Source organism: Accipiter gentilis, chromosome 5 (assembly GCF_929443795.1).
Source record: "Accipiter gentilis chromosome 5, bAccGen1.1, whole genome shotgun sequence".
Taxonomy (NCBI): domain Eukaryota; kingdom Metazoa; phylum Chordata; class Aves; order Accipitriformes; family Accipitridae; genus Astur; species Astur gentilis.
In genome coordinates this window covers 1,000,506-1,021,859 of record NC_064884.1, presented here as the reverse complement: position 1 = coordinate 1,021,859, position 21,354 = coordinate 1,000,506, and the positions used below count along the sequence as shown (strand labels likewise).

The window sequence follows — 21,354 nt, the reverse complement described above, 5'->3', positions numbered from 1 at the left end:
ACCAGAGAGCTCAAGTAATGGAAACAAGGCGGGGGGGGGGGGAGAGATTGGAACATTTTATTACTTAATATTTTTCTGAACTCAAAAGTGGCATCTTATCCTCAGATGCCCTTTAATTAGAGGAATGTTGAAGTCTTGACATTGTATCTTGACGAAGGGAAAAGCTAAGAGCTGGCGAGTAGTTTGGGGGGAGCTAAAAGTCTGAAATCCTTTTCCTAAAGCACTTGAATTTCCTTGGTGATACATATCCCAGATAAAGGACGTGTCTGTTACAAGAAGTTCTATTTTTTTCTACCTTGCCAAAGATGCACAATCTGGTTTATTGGGATTTTTCCTTCACTTTCCTCCTTCTCCTCCTCCTCCTCCTGTCTTTATCCCACCCAAAAATCTGTTCAGCTTTTCAGATCCCCAAAAAGTAGAGAGACGAGGAGAGAAAGAAAACTGCTATCTATTGTGAGAACTTAGCAGATGGAGGAGAATAATGAAGAAAATGAATGAAGTTAGTAAAATCTATTGGTCACTTCTATTATCATCTATGTTTACCCTTTAACCTGGAAATTTTCATAAAATCTCAGACTTTGGCATTTGCAAAAGGCATAGTGTTCATGAAGCTGTTGATTATGAAGCTGGCCAGTCCTAGAAGTCTTCCCTATCCAACCTGATCTCTTTGCTTTTTAGGATTAGAGGTGCGTACCTATCTACATAGTGAAAATTTTAGTGATTACACTGGGTGCCCAACAGTGTCTAGTTCCGTTTTTCACTTAGCTCATATTTATAATCTATATATGCATATTAAAACTTAAATTAATGCTTGATCTTAAGAAGAAACACATACATCAGCAATTCCACAAACAGTGTACTCACCTTTACCATCTTGGTGAGTTTATTCTTTTCCTGATGGAGTGAAACAGCCAAGCTAACGTCTCTGGACGAAAAGCAAAAGCCCAACTGGAGAATTAAGTGGCTCAGAGCAGTTTTGGCTGTTGGAGTGCCAAAGCTCACAGAGGTAGTTCCCTCTCAGCTGGCAAGCAGACATTAGCTGGAACCCTGCTTGCACTTCGGCATACTTCAGGCAGGATGAGTTCGTTGTCCAAAGCCTGTGGAGAAAGATGACTGTTTGCTAGTGCTTTATAAATCAGCATCTTGTGCTGCTACTCCACCCCTCTCCTTCCAGGTCCAGCCCATCTTCTGTTTCACCTGTAGTAGGTGGAAAAATACCACAGTAATGGGCATGTGGGTTTCAGGTCAGATAGTTTCTAATTATTCCTTTGTAGTGTTTGCTCACAACTAGGGAACAGGTGTATTACTCATCTTGCTGGAAGCAAAGAGTTTCTTTCAGAGACTTTCCAGCACTCAACTCCCCTTATAATTTCCAGCTGTTGTGGTGCAACGTACAGTGGGGTAGAGGAAGTCGGTGCATGTTTTGTCTTGCCTGTTTACATGATGTTCTGTTTGCCTGCCTAGGATCCCTGAAAGTCAGATTCCTGCCCTGTGTAGGTATTAATAGGGATTTAGTGGAGTGGTGCTCCTTCAAGGCTCTTAGCTTGGACTTCACTTTCAGTTCTTGCATTGCATTTGTTGTGTTTCTAACCTTCAATTCCTGGTGCATTTTCAGCAAGAGCACTTAGCTGAACATCCAAAAAACTAAGTCAAATGTGGTGAAAGATTTTTCTAAACTTTAACATTATTGGGGGGAAGACCGTCTTTCATCTGTCTGACAGAACTGGTCTCACTGAACAACATAGCATTTCAGCAGTTGGTTTCCTACATTATATAATTCGTGAGCTTCAAATTGCATCATTTTGAGGTGCTGTGAGGTACCAGAGTTGCTAGCAGATGACTCAAATTGTGGTGAGGGATACATGTTAATGGAGATAACTAATGTTGAGCGTTTCAAGCCATATGTATAAGCTCTTGCTGTAGGGAAGACAACCAAGAAACATCCTTCACTACTTCAACAGGAGCACAAATAAATTCATGTTCAAATCACAGACAGATTTTGAGCGATTCAAGTATCATAGCTCTTAAACTACACCTATATTAAAAAGCGAAGCTGTTTCCACTTCTCAGTTTATGTGTATTGGTCTTTTTCCATGGTATTCTTTAATCTTAGAATATTATGCAAGATACAGAAGTGTATCTGGAAAGGTTTCATGTTCAGTTTCTGCTCTTGGTTGTATTGAGAACCGCATTTTGTCCTGGGGCTTGAATACAAACCTTTTTGTATGTATATAAGTATTGGAGATTTCACACTATGTGTCATGTGCAAGAGCAGTAATATATTGACTGTATGTATCTAGTGAATCTGCCTGTGTCATGTGTTACTACCCATTACTTTCTGTTGCTGGAAAGGATACTAGAGCAAGACGATCAAGAGGTACAGTGAGCGTACGCGACATGAAACTAGACTGCTGACGCTGGAAGTGGGGGGATATGTGAAAGGAAACATGGACTTGGAAATAGGGAAATGCCTTCCAGGAATGCGGTTGCATTGTCTATCAGATCTGTTGGTAGAGACAGTGAGCTGCAAAATGTGAAAACAGGGCTAGCGTACGTTATCTTGTTCATTTACAGTTTTTAACTGAGAACTGAGATTTCTAATTTAGTGGCAGGGAATAGCTGGTAGATGGAAAACAGGAATGTGTATCATTATATCCTGCTATTCACAGATTTGTAAAAACGACTACCCATACTTTTTAGTTATGGTTTGTGGTTTAGAAAGTTAGCTGGGTCATTTGGGCAGTTCTTTCGTTTGTCTTCTGTAAATCATGGCTACTATTGCCTGGGGACAAATGTTAGAAATGCAAATTAGAAAAGTGTTTGGCAACAAAATACCCCATACACCCTGTTTTACATGCAATATTTACACTGACACATCTGTAGTCTTAGGGGTATGTTTTGTAGCAAATTAATTAAACTGGGAAAGCCCTATAGACAGTAACATAGCTTAATATTTACAAAGTATTGAGCCGGTTTCACTGCTGGCAAACAATGTGTATTGAGCTGCCAAGTTCAAAGTGCAAAATTGATGGTTAAAAAGTTCTGTGGCAGAAATTTCATTAATTTTGTCCACTGGACAGATTGTTTTCCTGTGACTTACAAAGTAAAGATAAGCTGCAGTTCTGGACAAGTGCTTGTACACAACTGAATCTTGCCAGTGAAGCACTTGTGCCTTGGTTTAGCAAGACACGGCATGTATAGAGAGGAATATACTTGAGTCTGTGCCAGAGAGCTGTAATTGTCACGTGTTCCCAGCCTGTCTCAACATCCATAGCTGAGCCCTGTTTTGAAGGTAACATGAATGAATTTGTTCTGATTTCTGACTATCAGTCTAGAAAAATAATGTGCCCCTTCTGAATCCTATTCTAAGTTCCTATGTCTGTATGCAAGGCCTGTAAAAAGACAGCCAGGAGAATGCTTTGCTGTTATTCAACACTTGGAGACCACATTTCTTAACTTGTAGTGTGTGAAGACTGCAGGTTGCTGATACGTGTGCTTGGATTCTCCAATTCATTCAGGTTGTGGAGCAAAGGTGTAAATTTTTGTAAGGGCTTTTGGAGTAAGGAGAACATAATGCATTTGCCTGCAATTTGCCTGTTGAACTTTGCTGTTTTATTTATAGGCCTCCTATCTTGTATGAAGTGGGGCCTGCATTAGCAAAAATGGCAGCATGCAGCTTTAGAAGTACCCGAAGACACAGGAGCGGGTGGTAGATCTATACTTAAATTTGCTTTTACAAGGCATGGTGCAGGCTTGCTGTCTTTCCTCAGGAAGAGCCCAGCAGAGGGAGCACAGCAGCCTCTGTGCTCAGCACTTTCCTTGTTCATTCATTGCTTTCACACCAGCAAAAATAAGATTTCAGAGAACAGAGTGTATGTCTGTCTCGGTGTCCTAGTACAGGCCTGTCTCCAGTGACAGAGAATTGTTTGGGTTTTTTTTTCCTTCAAGGCCAAGGGTAAAACAAAACCTGAACTTCAGTTGATAGTTTTGTGGTGCTGAAATCATCTTTCAAAGGTGGGATAGAACTGTGGATGAGCTAGGCATGTACTGGCAGGTATGTACATAAGCTGTGTGATTTCCTTGTCCTTTAAGTAGCCTTTAAAACGGCTTTGCAGCCAGCTGTCTCCAGTAGCAGGCAACCTGTTAGGAAGGCAAGTAAAAGGGACTGAGAATGTACTCTGGGTCCATCCATTAGCAAAGGTAGGAAGTTTTGAGGATTCCTTGTTTCTTTATGCAGTGGAGAGGAGAAACTCCTCTCTCAGCAGAGGGAAAAGCTACTGCTAAGTCTTACCTATTTTTCCTTCTTAATTTAACGCAAAGAGTTAAACTGCAATTCACAGGCCATAAGTGATGAACTTGTATAGAGCTCTCAGGAGCCAAATTAAAACAAAAGCTTAGGCGGTATTTTGACACTGATAATTTAGGCATTGGTTGTAAACTACTCCTTGTCTGAGTGCCTACAGCATTCATCTTCCTGTGATGGGGAATTGCACATTCTGTTTTACATAGTACTGTACAGAGTTCATGGAAAGGTATATTTCTGTGCTTTTTTCTAATTTTCCTTTCTTATTAATCAAAGATGAGCAGGAAATTGTGAGGAGCAATAGGCTTAATTCCCAGCTTTTAAGATGGCATTTTAAATGGTGAACTATAGTGTGCCTCACTATAAATACTATGCTGACTTGATATCCCTAGGGACTTGGCACAGCCACCACAGCTGTAGTATGTTTCAGGGAAAGTTTTATCTCCATTTTACAACAGTACTTGGCCTACCCTCACCCTTTTGAAGCTAGTATACTGCTGAGGTGAGTTTTGTATATCCACAAAGAGATAGATGAAATGTATCATTTCATATATATATTTCATTTATTTATTCACATCATCTGAAGAAGAGCTAGTTAGGCGTGGGGAAGTGACTGGTCTTTTCATCTCTAGTCCTTGTTTACAGAGTTTCTACTTAGATTTCTACAATAGTCATTTGTATTCTGTCACTTTCTGATATGGAGAACTGCTCATTCAAAACATTTTTATATGGGTCATCAAGAAGATCTGTTTGTCTCTCATGTATCTAAAGTAATCCTGGGTTACTTGAAGTAGTGAGCTACAGAAGTGTGTCTGTCAGAGCATACTATCAACTGCTGTGCTAGGTGCTCCCTGCCTAAAGAAAGTCCAAGAACGTAAGAAGTAAAAATTGCACATTTCTTGTGAAAGGGATGGGGGGGTGAGGGAATAGTACTTAGAAGCAATTTTCTGTTGAAATTTTCTGTCTCTGAGAAAGAAAATAGAAGCCACAAGTGAGTCACAGTATCTAGGACTTTCTTATCCTTCTTGATATTTTATCTTCCTGCTTCCTAGTGCTATTAATATGAACTATTACTGAATTCATATTGAATGTGGTACAAAAACAGTAGGGAAAATTGATCTTCTTCCTCTTTGCAACTTCCTGGGGCTGTGCAAAGGTCTGGAAGTTGGTGGATACACAGTATAACTTTCTACTTCGAACGCGGTGATATTTTCAAAATTTCTTTTACAATCATAAATGATTTATAGGAATTTGTAAATTCTAGTCTTTCTTTCAGAAACCTGCTGTCTTGATGCTTTCATCATTCTTGGGCAAAGCAATATAATTTTCTTTTTAAAATGTTACCTGATGTGCTTGTTAATGTGCCAAACCTTGCATCTATACTTGCAGAGCCCACCTGTAGTTTGCAGTCTGAATCTACTCCTCTAGAGCAACACACCCAACCTCATTCCTGACAGATATAACAGCCTGTCAAGTGGCAGAGGCAAGCTAACTCTTCAGGATGAAGATGGGGTGAAAAAGGGACAGTTAAAAGAGGGATGCGAGTATGGGCCTATGTGTAGCTAAAGCTGGACACATGGGAAGAGAAAATGGATAGTAATGTAGAGGTATGTTTACCCCAAAGCACCTATGCAAATGTAGGTAAGGAAGCTTTGGAATAGACTCGCTTGTAAAATACATGGTATGTACACTATATGTTTGTAAGTAATGCTGTCTAGAAACAGCAGTCTGTGGTCACCAAAGGTTTCCTTATACGGTCTCTGGAAGGGTGTTGTCCATTATTTGTCAAAAGCCACTTTGAATGGGCAAGAATTATTTCCTAATTTCATGTGGAAACAAAGTAAGTGTTATTTGGCAAAGATGCCCTTTTGCTTAGAAAATTTTGGTCCTATGGCTTTGGTTTGTTTTTTGTTTGTTTTTTTTTAAGATGAAAAGCAGGTCATTGCACTAATGTGACTTCACAAGTAATTGATAACTGATACAACGGGACAAGATGTTGACTGGCAAGATAATTCTCATTGGAAGATGGCTGAGGTGCCAACAGCCAGATGTTTACTGTCTGGATGACCTCTATTGGAAAGTGATTAAAAATGAGTCAGTTGGTTGAATGTGGGTCGTTCAAAGAGATGATCCTTTTTTTACCCTGTGATGTCCTTGCATTGCTGCCATGTCACCCAAGAGTTCTGCTAACTGAAAATGACGGTTTGCGAGCACAGAAGTGGTGAGTGTTTCAGCTGAGAATGCCAAGATGCTGGCTCACAGCTTGCAACAGCTGCTAGCAGAGCAAGTCAGGATCTTTAGTCACAGCTTGCAAAGCCGAAGGCTGAGACTGACAAAGTGATGGCTCATGGCTTACAAGAGCTGACAGCCAGCGACCATTGCTCTGATACAGATTGACCTCTCTGTTTGGTATTCCCATCTGTAACAATGCTAGCAGATTTGCAGGCAGGAAGAGAAGTATAAATGGCCAATAGTTGAAAAGGATACTGAAAACTGTGGGCCTCAGTGGCTTAGTGGACGAAAAGAGTAAACCATGTTTAAAAATGACTGGTTTAAAACTATTTTGTCATTTTGCCTTTGTGTTTTTGCATTCCCAGAAAAGTGGGTGGATTGTATAGAGCTGCTACCAGAGCAGGCAAGGTGATAAACATCTTTTGAAGCGTTTAATAGAGAATGCTGCGTCCCCCTCTTCCTCCATTTTTCTTTTATTTCATTAACATGCAGTATCATTGTGGTGGAATTCTGTTGGCTGCTTTAAAAAGTGGGGAGGGAGGGAGAGTATTCTCTACTCAGTTCGTCATACCTTCTGAGATATTTCAGAGAATCTGTATGTATTTTGTTTTTCATTTGTATTTCCTTCTGAAACTCTGTCCTCTAGCAATAATGGTCATGTTTGTGTCCTTGAGTAAAATTCAGAGAAGGCTTTCTGGGGTGAGAGAGAGAAAATGGTCTTGAAATAGTTCAGGGTGTTACACAACTGGGATGCTTGAGCTGTGATATGAAGTTGCAAACAGCATTTTACCTGTGGAATTTGGAAATCACATGGGTTTGTACGCAGCCCAGAGCAGTGTGAAATCTTACCTGTACAGACCTTGCACTCAGCCTTGTACAGAAAATATTTAGGGTCAAGAAAAACTTGTTTCATATTTGTCAAAGTCACGTGAAGGGGCTTGGCCAAGTCTCCATGCCCTTACCACCAGTGCCTCTGCTTTGGTCCCACAGCATCCTTTGTACGTGTAACCCAGCGTCTGACTTCAAGGTCACGCAGGCAGTCTGAGGTGTTGCAGGTGGGAGATGAGCAACTTGAAAGGTAAAGTGCAGAACTAGAGAAAGCGTCAGTGCCGTGATGTAGGGCCTTTGCATGACGAGCAAAAGAAACTCAGTGCCAATTCTCACCAGTTTCTAAAAGGCCAGCTATTTTGGTTGTGCACTGGTAACGTAAGTTACTTGTGCTTCTGTTGTGATACAGAAAACCTCAATGAAAAAAACTCCCTGCCACTTAGCTCTGCCTAGAGAAAGGGGAAGTTTTACATGCTGTAGGTCTGTACGTGTGGAGTGGTGGCCTTGAAGGGAGCAATGGCCGTAAAGAGAGGAAGGAGCCTTTGCGCTCTCTTCAGAGCCTTCCACGAAGCTGGCCTGAGTGAGGCACTCTGCCTCTGCCTGCACCATTGCCGTCACCTCCCCATACACCAACGCTGAGCGTGTCCCTGTGCGTGGGCAGAGTTTCACCTTGCGCTTTCAGTCTTGGGGCAGTAAATGCTGTAGGAAAATCCAGCCTTACCTTTCACCTACTTTCCTCTTGGGAAAATGCCCTTGACTTTGATTTACACTGGATATTGTTTGACTGCTGCTGAGAACCAGTCCAACCGCTCGTTCAATGCAAATTAGTATAAAATCAGTTAAGAAAGAAATATAGAAAGTTATAGGATTGGGGCTCGGCTAGCAATGAGTTCACTCATTTTCACAGTCTGTTTGACTTTGAAAGTGGCTCGGGATAGCATGGTTAATGTTTTGAAAAGCTATTCTATCCACAAAGAATGCAAAGTTTTGTTAGACGCAAGATGTACTTAAGTGTTTTATAGTCTTGTTTTAGTGAGGCATTTGTATTTAACAGTTCTGAAATGTTATCTCAAATAGAAAATGTTAGTTGAGTTTAGATTTTTCCCTGTAGGTCTTTTCCTTTATAACTTTTATAAGTTGTGTCTGTGGTATCTGTTTTTGCTGTGCTTAGCTTGAGGAAGGTCTCAGGACTGGGTCTTTTTAGTATCATATTTAAGGGCCCTTGTAAAATGCCCCTAGTTAGTGAGTAGTAACACCTATGTGCTAGGGTTGAAATTTTTCATCAGTAGATCTAATAATAATTGGCAAAGGAGGTCAGGAGCATCATCTCCGCTTTACAGATGGAGAAACTGAGTCACGGAGAGGCGGTGACTTGTATAAGATTAACCAGTGAACCTGGGGTCCTAGCTGAGTATCATGTCAACTTGGTACGGTGTCACAGCCCCTTGCTAAGTGCCTTTGCCAAGTCTGTTTTCTGACTGCCACCTCAAGCACTGATGGAATAGGGTGGACTCACAGCATTATTATGTGGAGTAGAGAGGACCACTGGTTGCTGGGGGTATCGGGGCTTTTACAGCTGGCAGTCCCCGCAATCTGAATGCTTCCATAGTAAAATCAATAGCAGTAGTAGGGTCCCAGTGAAAGGATGAGACCTGAGTTTTCTGCTCACTTGATTTGTGTGGGTCCCTTCCCCAATATATAATTTGCCTTGATAGCTGCAAAACATAATAAGATCTCCTAGTACAAAATAGCCTGGGATGAGATACAGCTCATCTAATTTAACTCTGAGGCTACGCTAGTCACTCGAGTTGTCTTCATAGCCAAAAGGAAGAAAGAAGCACCTCCAGACAGCAATTCGTCTCATTTGTGTTAGGCGTATACGAGATAATAATTACCCTGTAGAGGCATGCTGTTCTCTGCCTGAATAAAGGAGCAGCCTTGAAGAATACTTCAGATGAAATACCTAGCTTTTAGGGGAGATTAATTCTGTCCTTAGGAACAAATGCATATAGATGAGTCCAGATGACAAGGTTTAAATATTAAAACAAAACATGTCCTAAGCTTGCACTGTTTGGATTTGGCTTTTGTGTACAGATATGTCTGAACTAGTCACAGATGTGAGCGTGCATAGTCCTTGGGCTCTCTTTTAACACATTTTGCTAGGAGTTGAGCTTCAGTCGGTTGCATGGATTTGCCATGGAGAAATATTTGCTGTTAATGCTGATTTTTTACCAAAAGAGGATCTTGCAAGTCCCATCAAGTTCTGCTTCAAGAGTCAATTATTTTGGATGTGTCTGGGGTGAGATGATGTGCAAAAAAAGCTAACTATGAATGAAAGGCTCCCTATGTCACCAAATCCGTGTTCGCTTATCCAAAGTTTTGTGATGAGTAAGTAGGTGGTGACTGAGGTCTGTCGTGAATTACAAGCAGGTAAGCACAATTTTAGTATAAGCAAGCAAATGAGCCAAAATAGAACACAGTTATAGGAGATGCTCTGAATTTAATAAAGCAAAGGACTGTGAAGTGCAGCATATGCTCGTGTTCTTGATAAGCCTGTGAAAAGATGGGCAAAGCAGGGGATAACTGGGACATCCTGTCCAATGAGCTTTATTACTTCTTCCTTACTGCTGTGTGGCCTGCAAACTGTTGAACCTGAGCTTCATGCTTTGGAAGTCAATTTTGATTTATTGTGATACTCATTCCAGGCACTTTCCAGAACAGCGTGAGGGAGATGGGGGTGTCAGAGCATAACTACACCCTGCAACAGGAGGCAGGCAGGGCAGAGACCGCTGGACTGCTGGCAAATGAGCTAACTCCGGAGCTGGAAGCAGCATAATCACATCAGCACTGTGCTTGTGTTAATAAGCTCTGCTGCATCATGGCAGTAATTGGTATTTGCATAGCACTTTGCAAATACGAAAGCATTGCTTAAATGCAAATGATAAGTAGGTTGGCTTCCAGCCTGCCTGTATAGCTTGCCCCCTCAGCTAATTAAGCACTTAGGCACTTGATATGAATATAAAATAAAGGATTGAATCAAATATCTTTATTACAGTTGGTTCTGACTAGATGGGCTTATTCCTCTTCAGATGTGTAGATGGGCTATGAAACCATTTGAGCTTAGAGAACTGTTAGTAAAGGAATGTGCAGCATTTTGGGATCTTGATTCCACGAGGTGCCCTAAAAGCCATGAAAACAGCCACGCTCTGGTTTATTTAATGTGAGCCATTGTGTGATGAGATTTACTGCGCTTGGCGCCATAACGTTAACTTTACTTGGAAGTTTTCATCCTTGGTGTCGATGTGAACTTAAATTTGAGATTGTGCGTAGCTTAGTTACTGGCTCAGGGTTTTATTGGACGCTAGCCATGTGCTTTTTAGCAATAGTAAACTCCGTCTTTGTCTTTTCACGTAATTGTTTTAAATTGTAGTGCAATTTGGGCAGGCAGCACAGTATACACAGATAATATATTCAGGATGACTAGAAAAGTTCCAAAACGTGTGTTCATCCTCTCTCCTATGGAAACTGTAATCATGGCAACTTAAAATACATTAATTAGTATTTTCTTTCTTGGCAGTGAAGTTGGATATTTTGATACTTCACATGCACGTGATAATACTTCCTTTTTAGATATTTCAGAACCCTGAAAAAATACACCACTTGGCAAAATGGGGCTTTGTATTCATAGCATGTAGGAGTTTAAGCTACTGCATCATTTGGCAATAGCTTACTCTAACATAATATATTTTAAGATTAATAATTTCAGAAGTTTCTGAGCATCTGTTCAAGAGAGCGGCTCCTTGAAACAATGTCTATTTTTATTGGGTTGTTGCACAAAATCTGCATTGTATTCAAATATTACTGTCTTGCAGTATTGTCATAAAGTGTATTATTCAGCTGCTGAAGTGATACTGCAAAGTGAGTATCGTTTTATCACAAAGTGAATGCATGTGAAACCAAACATCAGAAGGAAGGAATTATATGCTGTGCTAGTAGGAAACAAAGACTAAAATACAATAGAGAAACAGTTTTGTAAAGGCCACCAAAGTTCAGAAGGGGAAAATAGTATCATAAAGAAAATCAGTTTTAATAAATTACCAGTCCTGTGGGAATTGTCTTGTACTCTGAAAAGTAGTTCTGTGCTTTCCTTCTCACCAGAATGATTAATGGGCTGATTCTGCCAAAGGTAGCATGTTTAAGCAAAACGTAAGCACTAAAAATGAAAGCTTAGTGTTTTTGCACATGCCCATTGTGAAATTGGGTTCTCTAAGGAAGAGGCAAAAATTAGAATACTTGCAAAGGAAGCTGGACCAATGAAATAAAGCAGTTTAATTTTGATCCATCAGAGGAAACTGAAAGCACATCAGAAACATATACTACCCCCAGATAAGCTCCTTGCTTATGCCCTCTCCCCCCAAATCATCTTGGCTGCCTTAGTCACTTCACTGTGGAAGTAAAATTAGGAGCCTTAGCCGCTGTAGGTTTTCCCTCTAAGCAGACATTTGACCTACTGGACTCAGTCTCCTGCTCTGAATTGCCCTGTCAGTTTTTGTCTCTCCCCATGGGCTATATGAAACCTAGTATACCAACAAGTAAGTTTCTCTCTCATGGTGGCTTGAAGGTGCTGCTGGTGAGTACCTATTTCCCATTCCTTCTGACAAAAATACTGTCTTTGGACACATCCCTGTTTGCTGTCAGCTGCCCCATGTGCTTCCATGACAACTTGCTGTATGATTCCGCGCATTGCAAAAAAGGCTTTAATCTAGTATAACATCTAGTTTGCCATCTGGAAATAATTTGTCTTACCCAATATTTGGACATACCGTTTGCCAGTTAAAAATTCTGAAGGCCAATTCCCCTTTGGCATATCTTGGAGCAGCACTGCTAAAACGTTCAGTGTATGAGAGAGGAAAGCCAGGCATGTGTCCAGAGTTTCTAGGTGAATCAACCCAAGTCCCATTAGCTTTGCTGTAGGTAGTGCTTTTAAGTCACAGAGATGCTTTCCAGCACTCCAGCCTCTTGCAGGATGTGTCAGTGATGGCCTTTTGATTTACGCAAGCCCTACTACCCAGGAAGAGCAAGTTGTAAATCAGTACTCGAGAATTATGAAATGAATTAATCCCTTTTCTGTTGAAGCAGGTAGCACATAAAGGTCTATCAGGTATATGGTTCTGGATCAACATATAACTTACATATGCTTGCCTTCCTCACGGAGAAGAGTCAGAGGCTAAAGAGTTTCAGTCCAGTGAGGAACTGAATATCTATTTTAAGTTGCTATACATTCTTGATTTCTCTGAGAGGGAGAGAGCAGGGACTGAACATCTTACCTGATATTACTGATATCTCAAATGATGATCTGTGGGATGGAGAGTATCAGGAGAGTAAAAACCACAAGCCTCGACTGCAGCAAGCCAACCGGATAACAGCTAAACATTGCCCAGTTGCTGGGGGTAGATAGGCTCCGCTTCCCCTGCGCCTGGCACTGTTCCCATCCCTTTGGCTTTCTCTGTACTGCACTCCTGATTACGTTGCTCTTTTTATATTTCTAGCCTATTAAACACTCTTTAGCTGGAGGTTTTGCTTTGTAAAGTGCTCTGTTCATTCAGTGCAATATATTGGTCTAGCAGCAGTTACTTACAATCTGAAGGCAGGTTCTGAATCTTTGAAACTGCCCATTGTGTGATTTGATTGTCAAAACCATGGAGGTACTGGCTGTGTAAAACATGTTGCTTGTATATCTGCCTTGGATATGCGAGTGCTGTGACCATACAAAGTCTATTAGGTGGACAGAGATCCTTTTGCAGTCATAGTAAGCATGAGATCCACTTTTCCTGGATTTTTCCGTTAAGAAAAAACCTGGCTGTAATACTAGCATATTGGGCAGGAGAAGGAGCTTTCACTTTGGGATGTCACATCATTGGTTGCGATTAATTCCTTTGGTTTTGTGAGAGAGTGGGGTGTCGTTGCATTAGAAAGCATGTTTATGGAGATAATCCACTTATCAGGCCAAGAACACATTCTCTCTCTACTAGACAACAAACGAGTTCTTTCCTTACCAACAGAGATAATAAGGTATATCCTAACCCAGAGGAACAGGGGAGGGCATGGCATGAAGCTGACAAGATCAGAAACAAAAGTTGAAGCCGAAGATGAAAAATACATTTATTGAAGAATGGCTGCAAAATAGAAGTGATCTACTGCAGCAACTCATTCATCAAAGGAATTTGGCCTTGCCTCACTGTAATCTAAATTGAATCTAATTTAGATTCCAAGCAAGGGATGGGAATCCTTTCCTGAACCAAAACAAGCCTTGCCACCTCCTACCTTTTCATTACTCATTCCATAATTTGTTTGGGTTTGTTATGTAGGACACTCAGGAAGAATAGCTTAAAGCTGTGTGTGCCTGTGCTAAATCTGATGTTATAATCAGTGCTTTGCTGTACATTGGGTTGATTTTTGATGCAGTTATAGCACCCCGAGCTGGTAATGTGCCTCTGCCTGGGGCCCCCAGGAACTTAGGCGTGAACATCTTTCTTTTCTTTCCTGACCACTGAAATACTTGCACTGCTGTTTGACTTAGGCTGGGAGAGTCCACTACAGCCTTGGGCTGGGCTCAAGCAGTTTCTCTGATTTTTTTAGTCTAAAAATCAGCTCTGCTCATGCCTACATACATGGATCAAAACTGTCCTGGAACAAGAGACTGGAAGATAGTTTTCTTCATTTTTGAGATGTTATGCTTGCTGACCTACTTTTCGTTTTTGCATTCTAAGCTGATGAACGGCAAAACTTGGCCTCCTAGTCTGTGCATGTCTGAGAAGACTAAATGGCATAATTCCTTCCCTGAGGCTTGTCAGGACTCCCAACACCCGAACCGAGGTTCAGACTGTGCTCAGGGCCGTGGCAGCAAACAGTCTTTATTCAGTACTCTATTGCTGATTCCCTCTTAAAACGTGCGCTGTATTTTTTCTGAGACTATTTCCTGAGGAGTGAAAGGAGATGAGATTTGGGCATTGATTCCAGCAGAGATTTCTGTAACGTGGGGCATGTCAGGACGCTGCCTTGGAGTATGTCCCAAACCATCATGCTACCTCATAATTTTCGAATTCCCTGCCTGATTCTTTGACATGTGCTCCTCGGTGTCTCGCCTCCCTTGCTCCCGGAAACCCATCCCAGTTCTGAGGTGTTTGCTTCCCTCTGAATATCCTGCTGCCTTACAGAAATCTCCTGCGATCTGTGGGTGTGTGCTCCATAGTCTGGTCACTCTCTCAGTGCCATAAATCTTGTCATACCTACATATATAGATCCTATACAACTCATTTGTCTCCTACTGACTCTGAACAACATGCCTAGATCTGAACAAAATGGTGGGTTGAGCAGCTTGTTACGCCCCAAGTGTAAAGAGGTTAGTTGAAAGTTCAGGACATGGACAAAACCTGCCTGCAAGCAGGGGATTTGGGGAATGGGAAAATTGAGTGGCTAAACAGGGATGGTAAGGGTGGCTTTGAAGAACTTTGGAGGGAAAGAGAATCAAATGATGGATTTGGGGGGGGGGGGGTGGGGGTGGTATCAGGATGCCTCTTGAGAATTTGCTGGCAGAAAAAGCAAGTTATTAATTTCCCTGCAGAATTGAAGGTATGAAAAGGGTTAAACGTTTACACTGAACTAGAGCATATGTAGTTTATATGTCTGAGGTCCTAAATGACAGCAAGTTTTCTGCCATCTCTGTCTTAATGCTCATCAGGACTGCGCGCCCTATTTTAGTATTGTTTGCCAGTTTGTACTTGCCGGCCTCCTTATGGAAAGTATTCTAAGCCACGTGAGATAGGTGGGTGATAAAATGCTTAGTAGCAGCCAGCTGGTAATGGGAGTAAGGATTGTGGGAATGCTGCTTCCTTCCCACTTCCGAGAACTGCACCAAAAAACAAGAACCTTTATCACATGCGAACTGCACTCTAGACCGCTTCAGGCAAGGGCTGGGAAGCTTTGCTCTGGTTGCAGTAGGAAATTCCAGTCGAAACCAAGACTGGGTTGGCCTCGTTAGAGCAGGACACAGGCAGCAAAACATCACCTTTCCCAAGATTCCTTTCTCATTGCTGAGGTGAGTATTGGGGTCTGCTATTTAATGCATCCAGCCACTTTTTGTGATCCAATAATTGTGCTGTCTTCTCCTACAACCTGCTTTACTGATGCCTTGTACTCTCTTCTGATTTTTCTCTCTGAAGTTTTCTCTTGGCTGCTGCTTAGCACTTTGATGCAGTTCAGCACATGCATATCTGATGATACTACTATTTTATTACATTCTGAGCTGAAAAGAATTTGCAGTTTGCTTTTCAGGGAGATTTTTCGGGAATGTAGAGACACCCTGTGAAATACTAGTTGGTGGAATCAAAACTGACTGATTTTTTTTCAAATTCGTAATAATTATATTGGGGGGAGACAGTATAAATTTTTATTATTTTTTTAACAAAAGTGTTTTAAAAAATAATTTTAAAGCAGCTGAAAATAAGAAATTAGCAACTGGCAGTCTTAACATGCAGCTGATGAGCTTTTCTGCCTGCTCTGATAAATGGCAGGTAGTGCTTTCCATTGCTAAGCCGGGGTTCTGCTTGAGTAGACTGGGCCAGAGAAGGTTGCTGTCTGAGACTGTGTGGGCTATTCGAAGTGTAAGATCTTTAATTTTCTGTGATTGTGTTTCCACATGACTAGGAAATGTTGCTACTCTTAGCATAAGTAGATCCCTTTGGTGACAATGCCAATACTCAGATCAAAACTAGAACAAGTCAAGGAGATGGCTCTGTCTCGCAGTGGGGCGTTTGTCTGTGTTGTATTTTCCAAATGTAATCAGAAGACTTGAACCTTCCAAGCCAGTGTTTTGGCTTTGAGACTAAAATAACACACAAGAAAATCTATATGCTGCTGGAAATGTTCCTGACTGCATTAGATCTTCCTTATCAATCTAAGCCTGCGTTTGGAATTGTGCCATGGATTCCCAGACCTGTGTTCAGTGTTGCTCCATTTCATGCTTGTTTTGAGTGTGGGGCAAGGGATGTCTATCAAGCTGGCTGATGACTATTTTCACCAGAAAACAGTAAATTAGAAGAACATGGAGTCAGTTTCTAGAGAACTGTAGCTATTTGCATAATTAATAATAGCAGATCATTAAATGCAAATGACTCAATGCCCTAAGAAGAAAAAAACATGAAGCATTTCATTCTGAGACATCACCAAGAGGAAAGGTGATTTATTTTTTTTTTAACTGGATTTCAGTCAGTGAAGGACCATCTGAAGTTAAAAGATAAAGGCAAAGGCTTTCAGTACTTTAAAGTACTAAAGTGCTTCCTGCTTGCGTGTCGGCACCCATATGTTCCAAGAGCGTGACACAAGATGGGGAAAAGAAGAGACTGTAAAGCTTTGCCAAGAAAGGGAAATGAGGTGAGAAGGTTTTGCTGAGCAAGATGCATAAGGGAAGGAGAAAGACTGATGTTGCTTAACAAGCCCATGTGCGATCATGGGACAGCAATGAAGGTATGGGGGTCAGTGGTGGGGCGGAGGCTCTGTAACCTGGTCATTAAAACAGGAAACAGGAAGGTAAGGGCCCTCACCTCAACCCCAGATTTAATCCGTGGCCTTGAGCAAATCACTTCACCTTGATCTACCTCTGTTTCCACTCTTCCTCATGGGAGGGAGGGTTTGACACCGCATGGATTCAGATGTTAAAAGGCTTTATTGGTTTATGGATGGACATGTATGCAGCACCCACTGAAATCAGAAGTAGGTGCAGAACTGACCCTACTTGCCTTTATTGTCTTTCAAATTCTACATTTACAGACCACAGGGTAGTTGGGAAAAGAATCACACTTAACGCTCTGTTACAATTCAGGAGCACTCTGGCATTTTAGAGAAAGCACGTTTCTTTCTAAATTGATACAAGCTTCCAGCTTTTGTTGAGGATGTGTGAAATTTCATTTCTGCCTCAGAAATAGCTTTGTGCTTGTGCCTTTATTTCTTCATTTGTTAGAGAAACAACCAGTGTTGATACTTATTTGTGTGTTGTTGCTCTTAGATGCTGGGAAAGGGTGGTGATGTCTGTAGTATGTGAGAAAAAAACTATTTATAGAACAAACATCTCCTTTGTTAGGAAGTGTCATGCCTTGCATGGTTTACATCAGGATGGGTGTAGGAGGAGGAAAGACTATTGTCAAAGCACAGGGAGTTGCCCTCTGAAGTGAGCAATCCAAACCCCACTGAGCACCTTGCACCCTGGCTGCCCAGGAGCTTGGAGTAGCTGCAGAGGGAGAACAGTTACATGCAGGAGATGAGAACATCATCCTTGCCAGGCAAATGGAGCACGTTTAAGCGCAGCTGACTGAGAACATCTGTCAGGGCTGTTTTATAGTGCACAGCTTGGTTTTTCATGTAACGAAATTTCTGGCATAAAGCTTATGTATTTTATAGAAAAAGTTAATTTTGTCTCTCCCCAAAAGGCTTTGTTCAAAGGCACTTTTGACAAAAAGTGGACACCCCATCATTGTTTGCTCACTATGCGTGAGGGTTCAGAGTGGTCTCTGCTTCCCTCAGCCTCCCAGATGTTGCTCTCCTGATCCTGTACAGAAAAGCCTGTAGACAGACTTGGTAATATAAAACGTCTTGGGGTTTTAGAATGAAAACTGTATTTCCAAAAATGTGTTTAATCAAGGATTGTTTACGTTGCATGACAAAAGTATTAACTAGCTGCTCTAGATGTACTGTGAGCATCCTGAGTGCATGAATGATCAGAATTTAGTAACTCATGTACTGTTAGGGGCTAGTGGCTGTCTGTAGTGCCATTGGAATGGAAATGATCATGCCACTGCTTAGTGGGTCACACAAGCAGCCTTTCACCTCATTCTTACTGGGCGTTTGCGACCATGCAGGTGGCTTCCAACGTAACCACTTTTATATAGAGGAACATATATGTGTCTATTTAAGTGGAATATATGTGCATAGTGTTCTTTCATACAGTGTTCTCTCTCTGATACGATCAGTGTGACTCCTTATCAAAAATCAATTCTTATCGCTGGATAATTGTACCTGGACAAGGATCCCACGATGCTGAATCTATACAAATATGAAAGAAAAAGAGAGTATAGTCTAAGTTCTGTTTTGATTATTCAAATGTATGCATAAGAATAACAAGAAGGAATATGTTATGTAAGTTGCAGATAAAACTTAGTTCTCTTCAGAACAGCACGCTTCTCCTTCAAGTATGAGTAATAACAAATACTTTTTTTTTTTAATTTAGGAAGTGGTACTCATAATAACGGCCTTCTGGAAGCATTGTGCCAACGTTCTGTATTTCTGCATGTGTGAGAGTGATGGGGGAGTGTACGTAACTTGTTCTTGAGTTGGACAGCCCCATCTCCAGCGCTAGAAGGAAACTGTTTCTATTTCCAAAGTAAGTACCATCCAAAAAGTTGGGTTTGGTTTTGTTTGGTTTTGATGGTGGACAGGTGATAATGGCATCTGACCCTTAGGACCAAGAATGCTCTAGAACTCGATTCATCCTCCATACGTTGCTGGTAGTTGGCACTAATTTTTAGTCCTTGTCAAAACACAGGCTGGAGCTGATGACCTAGTTTCAGCTGACCTTGAAATAAGCAATCTCTGTGACGTTCAACCAATTACATCACTTAGGTAGCCGGCTATCCTGTCTGCTGGCTGCGGAGCTAAGGGTGCTTTTGTTATGCTCTGTTCAAGGGCTGCTGGTGGAATTGAATTATTCCCTGTGCCTTCTAGTTTGTCCAATCTCACAGACTTTTTTTGATTTCTTATTTATCTTTAGGAACTGGCTGATACCTGGCAGGAACTCACCAAGATCTGTACCTGATATCAACATCTACAGATTCATTCTTCTCAAAGCACTGGGTTTTTTAATTTTGGCCAGAGCCACTGTTCTATATAGTCTGTAGTTCCTTGTTAAAAGTAAGTGACTTGGTGTAATTGGTTACTGCATGCAATACAGTCTACTTTTGTGTCGTGTTCTCTCTGCTCAATGTAAACCACCTGCTCTTTACAGGCACCATGGAGCAAAGACTAAGTGCTCATCAACTGGGCAGTGAGAGGGGACAAGGGCAGGTAAAGCTTGCAGATAATGATACACAAGTTGGCAAGGCAGAGGCAAAGCAGAATGTAAAGGCTTCTGTGGGAGGGCCAGGAGTTGGGGAGGTCAAAGTGGGCAGTAAGAGGTGAAGCAGGAGGAGTGAGGGAGAGGAGGAAGGCAAGGCAAGCAAGTGGAGTGGAGCAGAGTCGCTACTGTATTCCAGGGTTCAGTCTGCAGAGGAATTTCTGCATCCCTCTTGCTTTTATCGTGTCACAGAAATCTAATTCTAAAGCCAGTATAGAGATTGTGCATCGCTTAAGTCCTTTATGGCCAAATGCTTTTAGAATTTGACAGGCACCAACAGAAGAGCTATTCTGTGGCAGGGATTTCATGGTTTTGCTAAATCCAGAACTTCAGATCTTTGAGGTGAAAGGGGACTATTTGCACTTGCACGCAAAGCGTTAAGTATTGCAGCCGATTCAGTTAGCACGTGTGACTTTTAATGTAGGTTTGTTCCTGCATTTTTTCTAAGAGAATTGATGTATTTCTGTAGAGTTTCACAGTAACTGGGGAAAAGGTGTAAGTGATGCAGGCACATCACCTATTTGTGGATAAATTAAAGAGAGTTTCATAGAGAAATTATTTTAATCGGTCACCAGTTGGGACACTGAAGAACTCACGGTCATTAAATCATGGGACAGAAAGGCTACGCTGAGCTCTTAGTCCAGCATTTGTAAAGCATTTTGTCTGCGATGGGGACTCTCTGGGGTGAATAATTAACAGTAATAACATCAGATGACAAGTGGATGCAACTAGCAAGATAAGGAGAACATAGAAGCAGTGACACGGTTTCTCTAGCTGTAAGATCTGTATTGCCTGAAAAACGTCTCCGAATGGAGGAGCTTGGCTTTACCTCCGGCACTGCAGAGGGCACAGCGCTATCTGCCGGATCGGCAGGAACGGTGCCGTTGCTCTCCAGGATTGCACAGCACAGCACCAGGCGTATTTTAACTCCTGCCCCCGGCACACGCTTTACGTACATACATGCGCACATGTCTGCGTGCACATATGTGTTTCTCTCTCTTCCCGCCTGCCCGCCCCACCCCCGCCCCCCGGAATTTCTCCATGTAACCTCTCCTTTCCTGTGCAGATTTTTTGTCTCTGGATGGAAACCTACAATTACTCTAAATTTGTTTGGCTTTTTTTTTTTTTTCCTGGTCGTTTCTTTGTTTAAAGTTCATAAAACAGCTGTTAAAAGTAAGCAAACTGTAGCAGAATACCTAGCCAGGAGAAGGTGCCTGCTTAGATGCTGAAGTGCTAGCAAGGAATTCCCTTTGAAAAATGGTGGGTTTGAAGGAGAAAGTGACATTTTACAGATACAAAGCTCTGTGTAACTTCCGCTGTTTTACACAGCACCTTTGAACTTGACCGGGGAGATGTTCCTCACTGTCAGAAGACAAAGGACCTTTCAATTCTGTCACATTGAAGCTGGAAAAACTGTTTCTCCTTTCTCTTGTGTGATGTCTAATGCATTACATACGTGCTTGTCATTTTAGATGAAAGACAATGACAATTGTGCTACTAGGAGGAGAAAGTTCGAAACCCACAGGCGGAAGGTGCAAAACATAGCCCAAGACCAAAAAAACCTATCTATCACAATGGGAGACTTGATTCTGCAAGACAATAAGTATATCTGGCCAAAAATCTCCAGTACAGAAAGAGTCTCTTGGAATCCTTCATATTTCCTGGACTCCTGTGAAAACAAACCACATTTGAGAAGCAGCCCAGAGCTGTCTTCTAGGGGACTTGGAAATGAACTTACAGGTGTATACCTGTGTTTATTGACAGCTGGGAGGAGATTCAGCCCTGTTCACTGTTTAAGGAAAAAAACAGCAGCTAGCACTTCAGTCCA

General features: G+C 41.6%; 1 protein-coding gene across 21 annotated transcripts in view; it reads left to right on the top strand.

Annotated features, from left to right (window-relative positions):
* The window catches only part of LOC126038892 (zonadhesin-like), a 151,880-nt gene extending 130,526 nt beyond the window's left edge, over positions 1–21,354 (top strand). For all 21 annotated transcript variants that reach the window (XM_049801326.1, XM_049801328.1, XM_049801329.1 and 18 more), the window contains 3 exons: positions 18,645–18,797; positions 19,185–19,324; positions 20,999–21,354. The gene's annotated coding sequence lies outside the window, so the exon portion shown is untranslated. The remainder of the gene's footprint in view (positions 1–18,644; positions 18,798–19,184; positions 19,325–20,998) is intronic.